Source organism: Manis javanica, chromosome 3 (assembly GCF_040802235.1).
Source record: "Manis javanica isolate MJ-LG chromosome 3, MJ_LKY, whole genome shotgun sequence".
Taxonomy (NCBI): domain Eukaryota; kingdom Metazoa; phylum Chordata; class Mammalia; order Pholidota; family Manidae; genus Manis; species Manis javanica.
Window position 1 is genome coordinate 193,803,642 of NC_133158.1, and position 16,499 is coordinate 193,820,140.

The 16,499-nt window shown below is 41.4% G+C and overlaps 1 long non-coding RNA gene across 2 annotated transcripts in view; it reads right to left on the reverse strand.

Annotated features, from left to right (window-relative positions):
- Positions 1-16,499, reverse strand: part of LOC108391295 (uncharacterized) — a 207,216-nt gene that overhangs the window by 157,856 nt on the left and 32,861 nt on the right. The window contains exon 1 of one of the 2 annotated variants that reach the window (XR_001851729.3): positions 7,356-7,795. The exons of the other annotated variant lie outside the window; for it this stretch is intronic. This is a non-coding gene — a long non-coding RNA (uncharacterized lncRNA). Of the gene's footprint in view, positions 1-7,355; positions 7,796-16,499 lie in introns of those variants that run through there. 2 annotated transcript variants of the gene reach the window in all.

The following is a 16,499-nucleotide window of genomic DNA, read 5'->3' on the forward strand; positions in this document are numbered from 1 at the left end:
GGTGACAGGAGTCAAGGAGAGAAAGGGATCAAAGACAGCCATAAGATTTAGCACTCGGTGATATAAGCAACAAAAATGGAAAGTCAGGAGGAAGCGGCAAGTTGTAGAGGGGAGGTGATGAATTCCGTTTTACATAAATGTTGTTTCAGTTGCCTTTATACCATTGGTTTGGAAACATCTAGTGACAAATCTGAAATTATGAACTAAAACAACAGAGAATTTCAAGGTAGAAGTAGAGCTCCCTGTTCTTACACTTGAGAGAAGTTCTAGAAGGGCAGATGAGTGATCTTCTGTACATCCCCAGCTGAGCCGCAGTCTTTGGCCACCCTGGCCCTGTGCTCCAACTGCTTCTCCATCCCACAGATCTGGGCTTCTGGCTTCCAGTGCCGTGGTTCCGATACCACACTCTGTGCTGATCTGCCCTTGACCACAGCGGGCCCCAGGCTTCAGCCCTCTCTGTCCTGTCAGCCTTGGGGGATCGGCATGCTCTGCACCTTACAACTGCACTCCTACCCCTGTTCAGCTGACACATGACACATCTGTTTTAATGTCCTCCCTGTTCAGGAGAGTGGAGGACACTCACAGCTGCAGGGACAGGGGCTCTTGTGACATGATTATTTTGTCATACTGTCACAACTGCAGATCACTGGAGAAGCTGGTAAGTGAGTTCTATGAGGGGCGTAAGGCAGAGAGCACCTTTGGAGCACCCTGAAGCCTGAAAGGACTCGTGAAGGAGACAGAGGGCAGGCAAATGCAGAAAGGGACAAGGACAGGCTGTGTCATGGGACTAATGAGATAAGTGGATTCCAAGATGATGGGATAACCTGTAATGCAAATGTTCCAGGGAGAAAAAAATTACAAATGAAGCCAGAAAATATCCTAAGTATGGCCAATTATAGATCATTGGTGATGGAAAAAATACTAGAGTGAATCAGCATCCACAGCACATGAGGTAAAGTGAGGAGGCAGAGAGCTGAATGTGGAAGGCACGAAAGTGGAGATGATGAGCCCACTGATGTGAGGAGTTTGCAAGTGGGGGGAAAGGAAAATACTCAGACAGCTGGCAAGAGTGTTTGGATCCACTGAAGTCGGTAAAGCAGCACAGTGCACATGCAAAGGGCTAGGGCCCAGAGGTAGACTTCAAATGCCAGAAAGTAGTACTGGGGAGAGAGAGTGAGAGGTCATGAAGAAGGTCGGTCAGTTGCAGTCAAGGGAGAGGGTGAGGTATTGCCCCAGGAAAGGCCAGATCATAGTGTTCTTACAGTCAGAGGGGAAGGAAGAGGGGACTCCTGAAAGGACAGCTCCACAGAGGTAGAGGAATGAGACGGCCTAAAAGCATGTGGATCTAGGTTTTCTTAGTGAAGTAGAAAACAAGGGTACCTCCTAAAGGTGGGGTTAAAATAGCAGAAAGGAGGGGAGGAAACATTTGCAAGTTCAATCCACATGCTACTAAAAGAAGACTCTTCTTATATGGACTCACTGACTAGTAGACCACCTGAAACAATCAAGGAATCCAGACAACACCAGCCTCAAAATGATCTCCCTATGCATGCTACCATGCAGAAGTCACCTGAGTTTATAAGTTCTTCCCGGCAGCACAATTCCTCCCCCTTGAGATCTTAAACCAGAAAGTCTTTTCACACCTTCCATGTAGAATGTCAGGATTTCTTCAAAAGGCTGCAAACCTCAGCCTGCCCCAGTGTCACCCACTTTTCCCAGTTCAGCCTCACAGTTGTTATATTCACTGCCAAGTTTCCTGGGAACCAAGCAGGCAGATTCTCAACTCAACCTGTGTCCTTGAACAAGTCACATATCGTCCACCTTCTCAACTGGAAAATGAATGGGGCTGATAATGGGACACTGCCTCCAGCACAAAAGGCTTCTGAGGATTAAAGGACAAATGGCTGAGCAATTTGCAGTTATGAAGCATCGAAAAGCTCAGTGATCATCTCCGCCTGGCTGCTCGCAGTGCAGTTCAACAAACACAAAGGCCATATTCAGACCTACCCAGGTGCCAAAGACCCGCAGAGAGCTGGCCAAATGAAGCAGAATTAGAAGACAAAAGAAAATCCCTCAACAAAACAAAACAAGAGGAAAGAGGACACACAGAGAAAAGAGATCAGGGGTTAGAGGGTCACGGAGCATTCTGCCACTGAAATTCCGCTGGATGAAGAGATCATGGCGTGTTTCTCTTTGGGTTACAATATATGAGTGTGTATACCAAAGGCTGCACACTGACCCCAGAGCCATCTAGGAAATCTACTGGATGGAAAGGACATGTCTCTGCTATGCACAAGTGCTACTTCTTTCCAATAAAACTGGCTGCGGTACCATTTCAAGTCTTCCACAATGTATTTCATTGGTGCACTTTCCTCCAGAAAGGCAGCAACACCTCAGAGCATCTGGGGAAGACTTCTTTCAACCAGAGACTTGCTCCCTATTAACTTATTCATGTATTTGAGAGATTTTAGTCTGATACAATAGTCTGGGCAAAAGTTTTTAGAAGCCTACTACATACTAAAAGTCACCAGACGTCCATTCTTATCAATATTCTACAACGCTAGCTAATGAGTATCACAGGGGCATTCTAGAAAAATATACTCCTTGGGGGTGAATCACACTTGAATTTGTTCTGTTACCCAGGGATCCCCAAGGCCCTATCCAGTTTGCAAGCCCTAGAAGAATACTTGAATACTATACGTCAGGACAAATGGCTGAGCATTTGGCTAGGGTGACTGAACAAGGCCCTCATACACTAGACCATAGTTACTTCCAAGCTCCCTGTTCTTCTACTTGAGAGAAGCTGTAGAAGGGCAGATAAGTGATCTTCTGTACATCCCCAGCTGAGCCGTGGTCTTTAGCCACCCTGGCCCTGTGCTCCAACTGCCTTCTCCATCCCACAGATATGGGCTTCTGGCTTCCTACCCCTGTTCAGCTGACACACAACACATCTGTTTTAATGTCCTCCCTGTTCAGGAGAGTGGAGGACACTCACAGCTGCAGGGCAGGGACATGATTATTTTGCTTCTTCCTCATGTGCAACACTCTCTCACAGAGCATTTCAGTGTGGGAGGTAGGGCTACAGAGGTCCTTGGTCCCCTGGGCCCCCTGACATCAGGTCTTTGGCTTGGTCTAATCCACCCTTCCAATGTCCTTGTTCACTCCTTGTGATTTCCTTCCAGGGACCCTGCTCCCAGTCTTCCCAGCACTGGGTTTCCATGGGGTAGGGATAAGTTAGTATAGTCAATCATGTCAGGATAGATCTGAATATCAGTTGTGGATGAGATTTAAACTCTCTAAGGGGCTTCTGAGCTTCATGCCTGAAGCTCAGCGTCTTAGGAAGGTCCCATAACAATTACTTAAGCCTGGGTTCAATGTGCAGCTGACCCTAGGGAAATTCATACTGTTGCCAGTGAGAGCTCAGGCCCTGCTGCCGCCATCCCTTCCCCTCACCAGGCAGCTTCTAAGAAATCTCTCCTGGACGTCAGCTCCAGGGAAGTAGGCCCATGAATTTCTGTGGCCCAGCAAACATCTAGGTAGGAAGTAAAATGACAGACACTCCTTTTAAGAGTATGTGCAATCTCTGAGCAGTTCTCTTGAAGTGCTACCATCCACCTCCTCCCCTCAGACACGTATACATATGCATAGGCACATGCACACATACACAGCCACCACCTCCTAGGCTGATATAATCCTTTACCTTTAACTTCTTATTCTTTACCTTGATGGCTCTCTGGAGCCCATCTTTCAAAGGTCTACCCTTATCTAAGACAGGCTGAAGCAGAATGACAGGGTTGATAGTTCATGACTAGCTCTGCTATCCTCTTACTAAGTCTAGCAGGAATGCCTCTAGGCCCCTCTTTGCAAAGTAGGATGTCCTTACCTCTGTTCTCAGCTTTGGAGCAGCTGAAAGTAAAACAATAGGATAGCATCTGTTTATGTATATACTTAGGTTATAGAATACAAATTATTGATATGAGTAGCAACTCTTGAAAAGCAGTGGTATGTAACACGTTGTAATATAAATTAGCCAGTATTACATCTGCTTCACAATAAGACACTTTCCAGAGTATACCCACAATTTAGTGCATAAAAAAGAAATCATAAAGATTTACCAGAGCTTCGAAAGAATAAGGAAGCAATCCCACAAGGCAGAATTTAATATTGATTCTTTCACTTATTTGAAATCTGGTGATTCACTTTTGTTTGCCAAGCCTGTTCTAGGCAGTAATGGTCCTGATTGCTCTAAGACACGTAAGAAACTGGAAATCAGGAAATTAGTTGAAAAATTACTATGCTTTCCCATATTAAAGTAAAAAAAAATAAGATTTACCCTGCATAGGGTTTAATTATTAAAGTGAGTTATCAATTTTTAATGGAATCCTCCAGAACAGAGTTCACCCCTCAAGTTAAATTCCAAATAAATTCATGTACTTCCAAACCAAAGATAGTGTACTATTTTGCAACATTCAGAAACGGACACACAAGATACATCTGCTTGATATTTAATCCCTGCTATCATATTTTTGGCTCTTTCTGTACCAATGACCAGTATATTATATAAACTTCTACTCTGAACCAAGATACAGTAAATCAACTGTATCTTTTGTTTGGGATCTTTTTGCAGAGTTGGCAAGTTTTGACACAAAGAATTTGGAGCAGAGGCCATCCTGAATCACACTGTTGATACATCCCCGGAGCTTTCACCTCCAAAACACAGCACAGCCACAGATGTTGCTGAAATTCTGTGGCCAAAGAAGCAGCTCGGGAAGCCCGCTCTGCCTGCTGTGGTTTTCGCACACACACCTGCATCCCATCTGCCCCAGGGCCCCAGTGTTCTCAGAGTCCTGGCATGTTCACCGGCACCTCCTCAGGTAACAGCCTCCACATAACATGCCCTTTGCTTTTTCCCCTTTCCTGGTGCCCCCCATGCATCATCCTGAGTGCACCACACCCTAAGCAAGTGGGGAAACCAGTCTTCTGTCTCCCACCTCTCCCTTTCTCTGCCTTTCTCCTCAGTGTCATCTCCTGGTCACCAAAGCCCAAGGGTTTTAAGTTTGTTCCCTTCTCCTACCAAAGTGCTTTCTCAGGAACAGGTCAGGCAGGTCCTTAACATGTGAAGACTGAAGTGTAAAAGACTGACAAGGTTGTACTTTTCCTTAATGATTTTAACTATCATTAAGTCCCTTGTTTGGCTTTAGCTGAAGCTCTCACTGTGGCAGACATCTGCCAGGCTCTCTCTGCAATGAACTCCCATTGTCATTCCTTTCTCACTGTCTTCCCAATCTCAAGATCCAACACAGCCTCTGCCCCCGCTCCCCACCCCCCACCCCCAGGGTTATTCATTTAACTTTTGAATAATTGACAAGATTCCCTTTTTATTCTCTGCCAACTGCTCTACTTCCACTCACCTCTCACTGTTCTCAATAGAAAGACTTTGTTTATTTTCCTCCCAATAAACTATACTCCACACTCACTCTTCTAGCTTTAAGTAAAATCATTGAACAGACTTTCTAAAGATATAGCTCTTGTCCATAACCTCTTAAAAAAGAAAAGAGAAACTATAAATTCTCTAAAGTGAATTCATAGCTCATACCTATAAAAACAGCAAAAAAGAGAATATAAGTACCCATCAATTCTTGGTAAAGAAACCAAGTCACTGTGTTTTTATACAAGCCTCTAGCATATGATGATATTAATTGCTTAAGGAGTACTAGGTTTAACACAGGAAGAGCTTCATTTTCAAAATAGTTGATTTCCAATAGAAAAAAATGTAAAAGTTACCTCAACAAAGAATATTAAAAGAGGAAATGTAGTTGGTTACAAAAAGAGGGAAATCTTCCTCTCACATAGTTAAGACTTCAATGAAATTAACATTTTTCATGTACAAAACTAGAAAGAAAAAAGCAATAACACCCAGTATTGTGGAAGAGAAATTTGAAAGATCCTTTTGGAAAACAATTTGGTAAAACATGACTAGTAGCCTTAAAAAGTTCATACTCCTTGATCAGTAATTTCATTTCAAAGGAAAAATTCTAAATGCATTTTAAAAAAGGATTTTAAAAAGTTTATAGCAGCAATGCGTATAAAACAAAGGGTAGAACAATCTAAGATGCAATAATAAGGGAATGCTTTAGTAAAATATGTCCACTTGATAGAACAGTAGAATAAAAAGTTTGTAATGTACAACAACAAATGTTGGCGAGGTTGTGGAGAGAGGGGAACCCTCCTACACTGCTGGTGAGAATGTAAATTAGTTCAACCATTATGGAAAGCAATATGGAGATTCCTCAAAATGCTCAAAATAGACTTGCCATTTGACCCAGGAATTCCACTTCTAGGAATTTACCCTAAGGATGCAGCACTCCAGTTTTAAAAAGACAGATCCACCCCTATGTTTATTGCAGCATATTTACAATAGCCAAGAAATGGAAGCAACCTAAGTGTCCATCAATAGATGAATGGATAAAGAAGATGTGGTACATATACACAATGGAATATTATTCAGCCTCAAGAAGAAAACAAATCCTACTATTTGCAACAACATGGATGGAGATAGAGGGTATTATGCTCAGTGAAATAAGCCAAGCAGAGAAAGACAAATACCAAATGATTTCACTCTTCTGTGTAAGAACAAAAGAAAAACTGAGGGAACAAAACAGCAGCAGAATCACAGAACCCAAGAATAGACTAACAGTTACCAAAGGGAAAGAGACTGGGGAGAATGGGAGGGTAGGGAGAGATAAGGGTGGGGAAGAAGAAAGGGGGTATTATGATTAGCATGTGTAATGTGGGGGGTAGGGGAAAGGGGAGGGCTGTGCAACACAGAGAAGACAAGTAGTGATTCTACAACACCTTACCATGCTGATGGACAGTGACTGTAATGGGGTTTGTGGGGGGGACTTGGGGTAGGGGAGAGCCTAGTAAACATAATGTTCTTTATGTAATTGTAGATTAATGATAACAAAATTTTTAAAAATGGGGAAAAAAGTTTGTAAGGTGTATATATATATATATATATATATATATATATATATATATATATTTACACCTTATGTATGAACTATATATTATGTATACACTATATATTATAACTATATATACATTATATATTACATATATATATATATATATATATATATATATATGCCAAAATAGTAGCACTGCTCTTGCTAAGAGATGAAGCTAATGGTGATTATTTCTTTTTATTTGATATTTTCGAATTTTACATGTTGAAAATATATTACGTTTATATATTTTTTAAAGCATACCTTAAAGGAAATTATTTGTAAGCTATACATATTTGTAGCCTAATAAATCTAGAAATCCAAAAAAGTATGGAAAAGTCTACTTACCAGGTTTATCATTGCCTGCTTCTTGATGATATCCTTCTGATTCCCACTAAGAGGAAAAAAATCAATTAGGGTATAAGAAGTAATTCTAGCTCAAGATAGTAAACTGTGCACATGCACGTGCAGCATGCACACACACATCCTCCTTTCCTGCTGATGAAATGTGGTAGAAAGTGTTCTGGACCACCCACACCCAGTTATCCTCTGCTTCCTGGGTGCACGACCGACGTTAACTTCTCAGCTTCTCACATCTCAAAGGCTCTCTGTAAAACCTCCTCTCTCCTTCTTTCCCTGTCCTGCTTGGGTGGACGTGAAGGACTCACAGCTTGCAGGAGAACCAGTCAGAAGAGATACCCAAACAGGAACATCAGATTGGACTCTGTGTGAGGCAGAAATACACCTTTATTAAATTGAGCCACTGAGACTTCAACAATGTGTGTTACTCTGGCATAGTCTAACCTAGTCTGACTAAAACACCAAGGCCCTAGTGAAAGTAAAGGGATCCATATAGAAATGGATCTATGAACACATTTTGAAAGAGAAAATGAAGGGCAGCGATCTAATGGAAGCCGTAGAGCAGGGACAGCTGCAGCCCCAAACACACGCCAAGAGAAGGCTTCAAGGAGGTGGGGACGGAGCTCCCCAGAACATAACGATGACGTGACGGTGACCAGAGGACAGGCCTGAGAAATGGAGCTGAAGACAAGAAATTGGAGGACGTCTGTCAGAGGACAGCTGTACCAGTTACCCCGCTCACTGAACAACTGGTCAGACAATGAGACCTTCAGGGAAGAACAAAATCCTCAGTAAACAGCAGAAATAAAAAAAAAAACTAAGGCACTGAGAGGAATGGCCCAATAGGATTTCCTAAAATAGAGAAAATGGAGTGTAGGAAATTATTAGAAATAATAAATATTCCTTGACCTGAAGAAAGGGAGTCTTCTCATTGCAAGGGCCCATGGGGTATGTAGCACAGAAAATGTAAAAGGATCTTCCTAGACAGAGAATCATGAAACTTCAAAAGAACTCAGAGCAAAAGACCAATTCAAAGACAACGGGATTATCAAAGCAGCCACCTACAGAACAGAGAACTGAAGACAGTCCAGGGTGACTGCCTCTCAGGACTGCTGCTGGAAGGGATGAGGTGGGGGGCTCACTTTTCACGGTAACTCCTTCTGTCTTCTTTGTGCTTCTTGTTTTCATGCACTACCTTGATGCATTTTTGTTTGAATTGGAAATCAAAAGAAGTGCCACCTCCCACATCTATAATCAAGCCTATACTTGTGAAGCATGAATGAGAGAGAAAAATATCACCCTACCTTTACAGAACTATTATTTGCATAAGCAAATTATATCAGTTAACGTCAGAATATGCACCTTCCCAAATGTTCATAATCAGCCTAGGCCTCTTTGGTTCTCTCTCTCTTTGGCTCTAATCCAATAGTCATTGGATTAGTCTAACCCTCAACAAAGACAAAATGCACATTGGAGTGGTGTGCCCACAACTGCATTCAGAGTCGAAGTGAAAGTGATTTCAGTTAGTCACCATTTAAATCATTGTCTCATTTTCCCTCCATTAGCTATTAAGAGTTCAACTTAATGTACTCATACTCTGCCATCTTTCAGGAAAAAATGAGATTGGAAGTACTTATAAAACCAACGTCATAAAATTAATCAGAACAGGGACTTAAAAAACGGTGGTAGAAAGATGAAACCTAACAGGTCGACCATACAGAAGATGGAGCAACAGTGATGAAGCATAAAACCAGAATCACGTTCCTGGAAATGGAGGCAAAGAGGGGGTTCAGTAAGTGGAAAAATTCTCACCTTATAAAGGAACAACAGACTGGTCTCTTAGGAAAAACAAAGGTCTTTCTTGAACCAACTTTGAGAAAAATACACACGGTGGGGCATTAACAGAGAAAACACTGAGAAACAGGAGATAGTGCTCTTCCAACACCTCAGCCAGCATGGAGGCAGCATCAGCCCTTCCACTCTGTTACTCATCATCCACACCACTCCCCCACCTTCCAGAACACCCACTCACAAAACCCACCCCTTTCTAAATGCCCGTCCTTGATTACATGAGGAAAGTGATTCTCAGACTTGCCTGATCATAGCAATCAGCTGGTCTGCTTGTTAGACATTCCATTTCCCAGCCCCTCCACTGGAGACTCTGATTAGATCAATCTGCAGGCATCTCCATTGTTAGCACACTCCCCAGGTGAGCAGGCAGGTCTGGGAAACAAGGTGATAGGTGAAGAGTCTAAGCTGCAAACGAGATTGCTCCTCACGTTGATTATGCCCCAGCTGTTTAACCTCCTCTGCTTGACTCCTTGCAGCATCCTAATGCTGGACTCTCTCTGGATGACAGCCTGCTCTGACATGCATGTTCAGGAAAGCATTTAAGAAAGATAAGGAATGTAACATTTGTTCCTTAATGGTAATAACTCATAACTTCCCCCCATTCCTTCCTCCACAACCCTAATTTCATCAGTGGTACCATGAGAATTCACTAGAGGCTCCACATGAGATACATCATGCACACGATTTGATACAAACACATCTGTGCTGATGTGCACATCTTTTTATCATTACAGATGATATGTCAGCCGTTGCAGAACGTTTTTAACATCTTAAGATTGCATCTATTATTTCTGAAACGAGAGAGGAAAAAATCTCCCTGGGAAAATACCTACATACAATGGGGCATACATTAGTTTTGCTAAACTCCCATGCCGAATGAATTGCACTTACAAAACATTCTGGCCTGAACCACGTTTCAATGAGGCTCTCAGCTACAGAGAATGAAAACTACCTTCCACACACATCAACATCAGAAAATCACAAGAGGCACAAGATTCCACCACCCCCACCCCCCACCCCCGGTGTCCCATTTCTCTCCTGCCATTCACAAGAAACCTGGTCCAAGATGTTGCATTGCAGGGAAATTGGAGATGAAATGGTCACAAAAGTAGAGATGTTTAGCCTAAGGACAGTCATATGTGTTCCAGAACAAAGTAAAAAAGGTCAAACCTAAGTCAAGGGAATAGCTCAGCTTTCTCTAAACAGAGACAGAGAACTTTTCTCAGCCGAAAACATTAAGAGCAAGAGAGGAAAGTAACCGGAGACCCAGCTTGATAGCATTCTCTTGTCTTGGCCAAATGTTCATTCGGATTGTCAGAATTCATGGAAAATCAAACTGTTTGAAGCCTATAGGTGAAATATAACCTATAAATAAATAAATATATCCTTAATCATGGGATAGGAGTGGGGGGCCCCCAAAAAATGCACTTCCCATGTACCCTGAAGTATTAGGATGCATTGGAAGTCATGGATTCAACAAAGGCTAACTAGAGAGGTCAGACCTGCTATGTGCATTCTAAATAAGCCTAACCAGTCAAACCCTGGCCATCTAAAAAGGATTAAAGATTAGTTATCATTTCAATCCTATGAAAGAAGATCCATATTTCTCTTTTAGACACAAAATTCTCAAGAGGATGATGCTTGCCAACACTCTGAAAAAATAATCTCTCAAAATTCTTGCAACCCACTGTGTTATGATTTCATCTCATGAAATATAACACCTTTACATTAAACCTCATAAAACTAAATCCCACTGGATCCCTTCCAGACTCAGAGAATAAGCAGCTCTGTTGCTGATGCTGAGAAAAGAAACACAGCCTCTTCTCACTGAGCTGGTTCCCACCACCAGGTCCATCCATTTTGAGGGAATAAATTTGCTTGACTTCTACCAAGTATTTACATGTGATCAATCTCACACATAATAGATCTTGCCAATGCTTTGTGAATGAAATAACTCCTTCCAACCTCACAGTGTTAATTCCCCTGTAAAGGATCTCTTCAATTGAAATGTACACAAATTCATTCTGGCTTTCCAATCTATGAAAGTTGTCTCTGGTTCTCTTGGATTACCCTGTGGGTGGTCCAAAAGTATGAATATAAGAATCAGAAAGGACAAAATAAAAGTCTCTCTGGAAAAAGAGAAATTCTCAAGTTTCCATTATATTCTTGACTCAACAACAAGAAACAGTCGCCTTGCTAAAGAAAGTGACAATATCTCCATGTAACACACACACATTCACACAAAGCAAATATTCACATGCTCTCATCAGTAGCTATAAATTTTCCCAATGCTATAACATTCAGCAACAAGTTCATCCCTTAATAAAGATCTCACTAGGAAATCAATGATCAGTAACTCAAAGACTGATAATTCATGCATTCATTTTATAATTATTATTTTAGAATCACTTCCTTTCACTCACATTTATCTTCAGTCTTTCCATTTGTCTCAAAGTGGGTCAAACATCATCAAGGAGTTGTCTTTATCAGCCCCATCAAGAATGTGCTACTAGAATTCCACGTGTCTCCTCACATGTCCTTTGTGAGATACAAAGGCTCACATACCATCCTTTTTCTGTCAGATGTAAAATGGTAAGGATAGACTATCCTTTGGTACCATCAAATTAACTTTTCATATACCCTAACAAGTATTACTTGAAACAGAGGCTAATTTCTTGGCCTGGGAAACTTTTCTATAGTTGTACATTCATATGATAGAATGGAGTTCCCATTTTATTCAACAAATAACTCCTGAATGCCTTCATTGAACTGGAATGGTGATACAAAAGAGTATTACTAGGTAATAATAATTGTCTACTTGATGAAGAATCTCTTTTCCTTTCTAATGCATCTTCCAAAGGACATTAATACAGATGTGACATCTCTTTTCTGTGTACAATACATATATCTTGAGGATTCAACCCACCATTATTCTTGAGTAATACAGGGTGACTAGTCAGTGACACTGAGCTGTGGCCTGAGGATTCCAGTGTTCTGCAGAAGTTTCAGCTGGTCTCCTGTACATTCAAGTTCATAACACGCTCATGTTTCTACTTAATTTGGGCAATATTTTAATAATTTATCCACAACAGTCTCTCAGACATGTAAAACTTTTCTTTCCACTACTTCCAGATTAGTGGGGAGAAAGGTTATTATCCCCATGTTTATATAAGAAAAGATGGAATTAATGGGACTATAGTAGCCTTTATCCCATCAGATGACTCTAGGAACCACAAAGCTTCAGAGCCACTGGCCTAGGTCTCCTTTATCTCCTCTGGTTGTTGATAATTTATACTGAGAAAGCATTTTATTATTTCCCATACTCCCACCACCAGGGGACATTTGGCAATGTCTGGAGACATTTTTGGTTGTCACAACCTGGGAGAAAGGGGGAGGTACTACTGGCGGGTAAGTCTGGGGAGTGGAAATCCCAGGGCAAAATACCTCTAAAAACCGAAATCAGTCAAAGGGAGAAATAAAGTTTAAAACCTGTTTATTGCTTACAAACTGCGGTCCAGGGCCATCTCTCTCCCCTGCTCGGGAAGAAGCAAGCAAGCCAGCCCCTCCCTTTAAATTCTCAGGTTCAGACATGTCCTCCTTGCCCAGGTAATTACCCATTGACATGGAGATGAACTCTCCACCCCTGAGGATATGCAAGTGCACTAAAGCCAGGCAAGATACTCTGGGAATGTTACAATTTTACTCACATAGCATCTAGTGGGTAGAGACCAGATATGCTGCTAAACAGCCTAGTATATAGACAGTCCCTTACAACAAAAAAAGTATCTGATCCAAATGTCAAAGGTTAAGAAATCCCATATTATAGGAAATATAGTAGAAAACTCTCACCATTCATATATGTAAGCCAGAAACACTTTTACTTCCATCTGAGAAATGCTCCCCAAAACTGGATGTCCTTGCTCTTTGGGGTATCATCCCCAAGCCTGTAAAGGAGACATCCAAGAGGTGAGGCACATACATGGGTCTGTGGTTCAAGGGAAAGCTCTACAATGGAAATACTGGCTAAAGACACATCAAAGCGGTGATCACTGAAGTCCCGAGAGTGAATGAGACCATCCAGGAAGAATGTGTGAAATACTGAAAATACAAAAAAGCTAAACACAGAATCCTGGGAAACAACAGCATTTAAGAGTCTGGCATCAGAATCATAAGAATAGGCATCAGCAAAGGAAAACATGACCAGATAATCAAAGAGTAGAAGAACCAAACGAGAAGGGTGTGCCATGACAGTCAAGGAAGGATAATTACCCAAATGAGTTGAAAATGTATGTCTACACAGAAACCTGCACACAGATGTTTTATTCATAAATGCTACAACTTGGAAGCAACCACAATATCCTTCAATAGGTAAATGGAAAACCAACGGTGGTATGTCCATGCCATGAACTATCACTCAGTGATAAAAAATAAATGAAATAGCAAGCCACAAAAAGACATGGAGGAAACTTAAATGCATATTGCTAAGTGAAAGAAACCAATCTGAAAAGGCTACAAACTGTATGATTCTAACTATATGCAAAACTACGGAGGTAGTAAAAAGATTAGTGTTTGCCAGAATCTCACAGGGAAGGATGGAGGGATTCATAGTCGGAACACAGGAGATTTTTAGGTCAGTGAAACTGTTATGTATGATACTGTAATGGTAGATACATGACGTTATGCATTTATCAAAATCCATATAACTACAACAGAAAGAATAAACCCTAAATCTAAACTATGGACTTTAGTTGAAAATGATGTGCCAATATTGGCTAGTCAATTGCAACCAATGTACCATACTAATGCAAGATGTAAAATATGTGAGAGGGGAAGAAGACCTATATGAGAATTCTCTGTACTTTCCACTCCATTTTTCTGTGAATCCAAAACTTCTCTAAAAAATGGTCTATTAATTATTTTTTAAAGATTAATGTTTAGTATTTAAGTTCAATTAATATTGATGCTAATGAATAAAGGTTAATGTAGAATAAGAAGCTGAATGTTACCTTAAAAGTTATACCACTTATCTTCCCCCCAAAAAATGAGTGATAAACTGTTAAATGCCATAAAGAAGTCAAATAGGATGCACCAAAACAGAATCTACTCAACTTGATAATTAGGAGATTATGGTGACTTTTGACAAAATAGCTAAATGAAATGGTCAAGGCAAAGATTGCTATGGGCTCAACATGAATTAGTAGTGAAAAAGTGGAAAAAATAAGTGTAGAAGCTAAGCTACAATGGCAATCGTGTTGCAATATAGAAATGTATCAAACCAACATGTTGTACACTTTAAACATATATGTTATATGTCAAATATATATCAATGTCTTAAAATGCAAAAAATGTAAGTGTGGACAACTCCTGCAAGAAGCTAAGCTGTGAAACAATAAAGGGATAGTGCAGGATGCAGGATAGAGATTTCTTTTCTCAATACAGGAGAGACTTGAATATGCTTTTAAACCACAGGGAAGCCCTGGCAGGGAAGGAAATATGGCAAAGAAAGATTCCTGAGGAATAAGGTCAATTAAGAAGCAAGGGCAGAGAAATGATTCAGGTCGTGGAGGAAAACTAGGGACATTTGTCTCTGGTATTTTAAAGAAGAGAGGTTGAAAGGCAAGGGGTAGTGAGCAATTCCCAAACAGGAGAGTAGCAGGACCAGGTGTGCCTCCACCACCATCCAAACTGGTCCTTCGTCTCAGATCCCTGTAGATTAGCATCAGGAGCACCCAACAAGCTCACACTGGCCAGCTCTGCAATATAGATTTGTGGACAAGAATCGGAAATCAGGAATCCCAGGACCTGCTCTCATTCCCCTGCCCTCATCCACCACATCTCCACACCACCATCAGCACCATTTCCTAATGATTTGACTAAATTGCTTGGCCCTCTTGGGACTATGGGTACATTAGGGAAAATAGAAGCACCGTCTAGGGCTCGGTGCTGGATCAGCTGATCTTGGGACTGTTTCTTCTGATACTACAGAGGGACTGCCACTGTGGATGAGGAGTGAGCCTCCCGGCTTTCTTTCTAACATCCTGGAGGAGAAAACTAACCAAGCAGTATTCTCCATGGAAAGTTCCAGTATCGGTCCTCTCCAAAGTCAAATCAATCTCAAAAGATAAACTTGTGCTCTGAGATCAATATGAACTTCAGCATGAGCCAATTCTAATATTAACCAACACTGGGATTCACCAACTTTTTTAAAGCCCTTCTGTTAATACCAAGGAAAGCTGAACCAAGGTAATCAGAGTTGAACTAAACAATCGTTGAAACAAACAAAAATCAGAAACTTTACATGGAATAAAAAATTTTATCAAGAACTTCTGATCTTGCAAGTGTGGCATTTTTTAATCAAGAAGGAGAATGTTCAAAAAGGTGGGAAAAGACAAATATGCTAAAATCATATTATCCCACAGTGTGTTCCCATAAGCCTAATGCCTCAAGACCCAAGGCGTCCTATTCCCATAGCTAAGAAGTTTAGCTGAGTACAGCGTGGAAGACTTAGTTGGAGGGCTTCCCAAGAGAAGGTATTTCATTACCACAGCAGTAGGCTGGCAAGCTTCCTTTAACCCCAATCTTGCACCCTGACACTTTCAATTGCTTTTTTACAGCATCAGCCCAAGGCTGCTCAGATTGAAAGTGCCAGGGGTAGACCATGGGGCGGCCTGAGTCACGAACCACACATTCAAGGCCAAGGCTAGACTCACTGCAAAACCGTTGATAATAGCTCCACAGGAACGCTCATGAAACCCGAGGAACTGACAATCTTGAACGCCTCCAAACTCATCCTCCCGGAGGCTCTTTATGCCAAGGACAGCCAAGAGCCGGGCCCTTCCACGGCCATGCCTCCAACCCCCTTTGCCACCATGTCCGCAGCCCTTGACCAGAACCAAAGGACGCTTTGTGAACAGAGGGTAGGTAGCCTCCTGAGGATTCATTCACCTGGACCATGGAACTAGAAACTGAATAGTGTTCACTGTTAAATGAAGTCTAGGACTGGCCAGTAATGTAAGACTCTCTCTTTGTAATCCCTAGGTTAAAAGTTTCCCAAGAAACAAAACTGCATACAACTGAAAAGAGCAAACGTTTTTTTGAGCCCCTGAAATGTGCAAACAAGAAATTAGTCATGATGAGGGATACCAGGATGAAAAACACAATCTAGGAGGTTTACATCCTAACTCCAACCCTGGGCTATTAGTGTGTTTTCCTCTGCTGTCCTATCTCTTGCTTATTGCCTGCACAGAGTGGTGACACAAAGTGGGAGCAGACTGCTTGTTT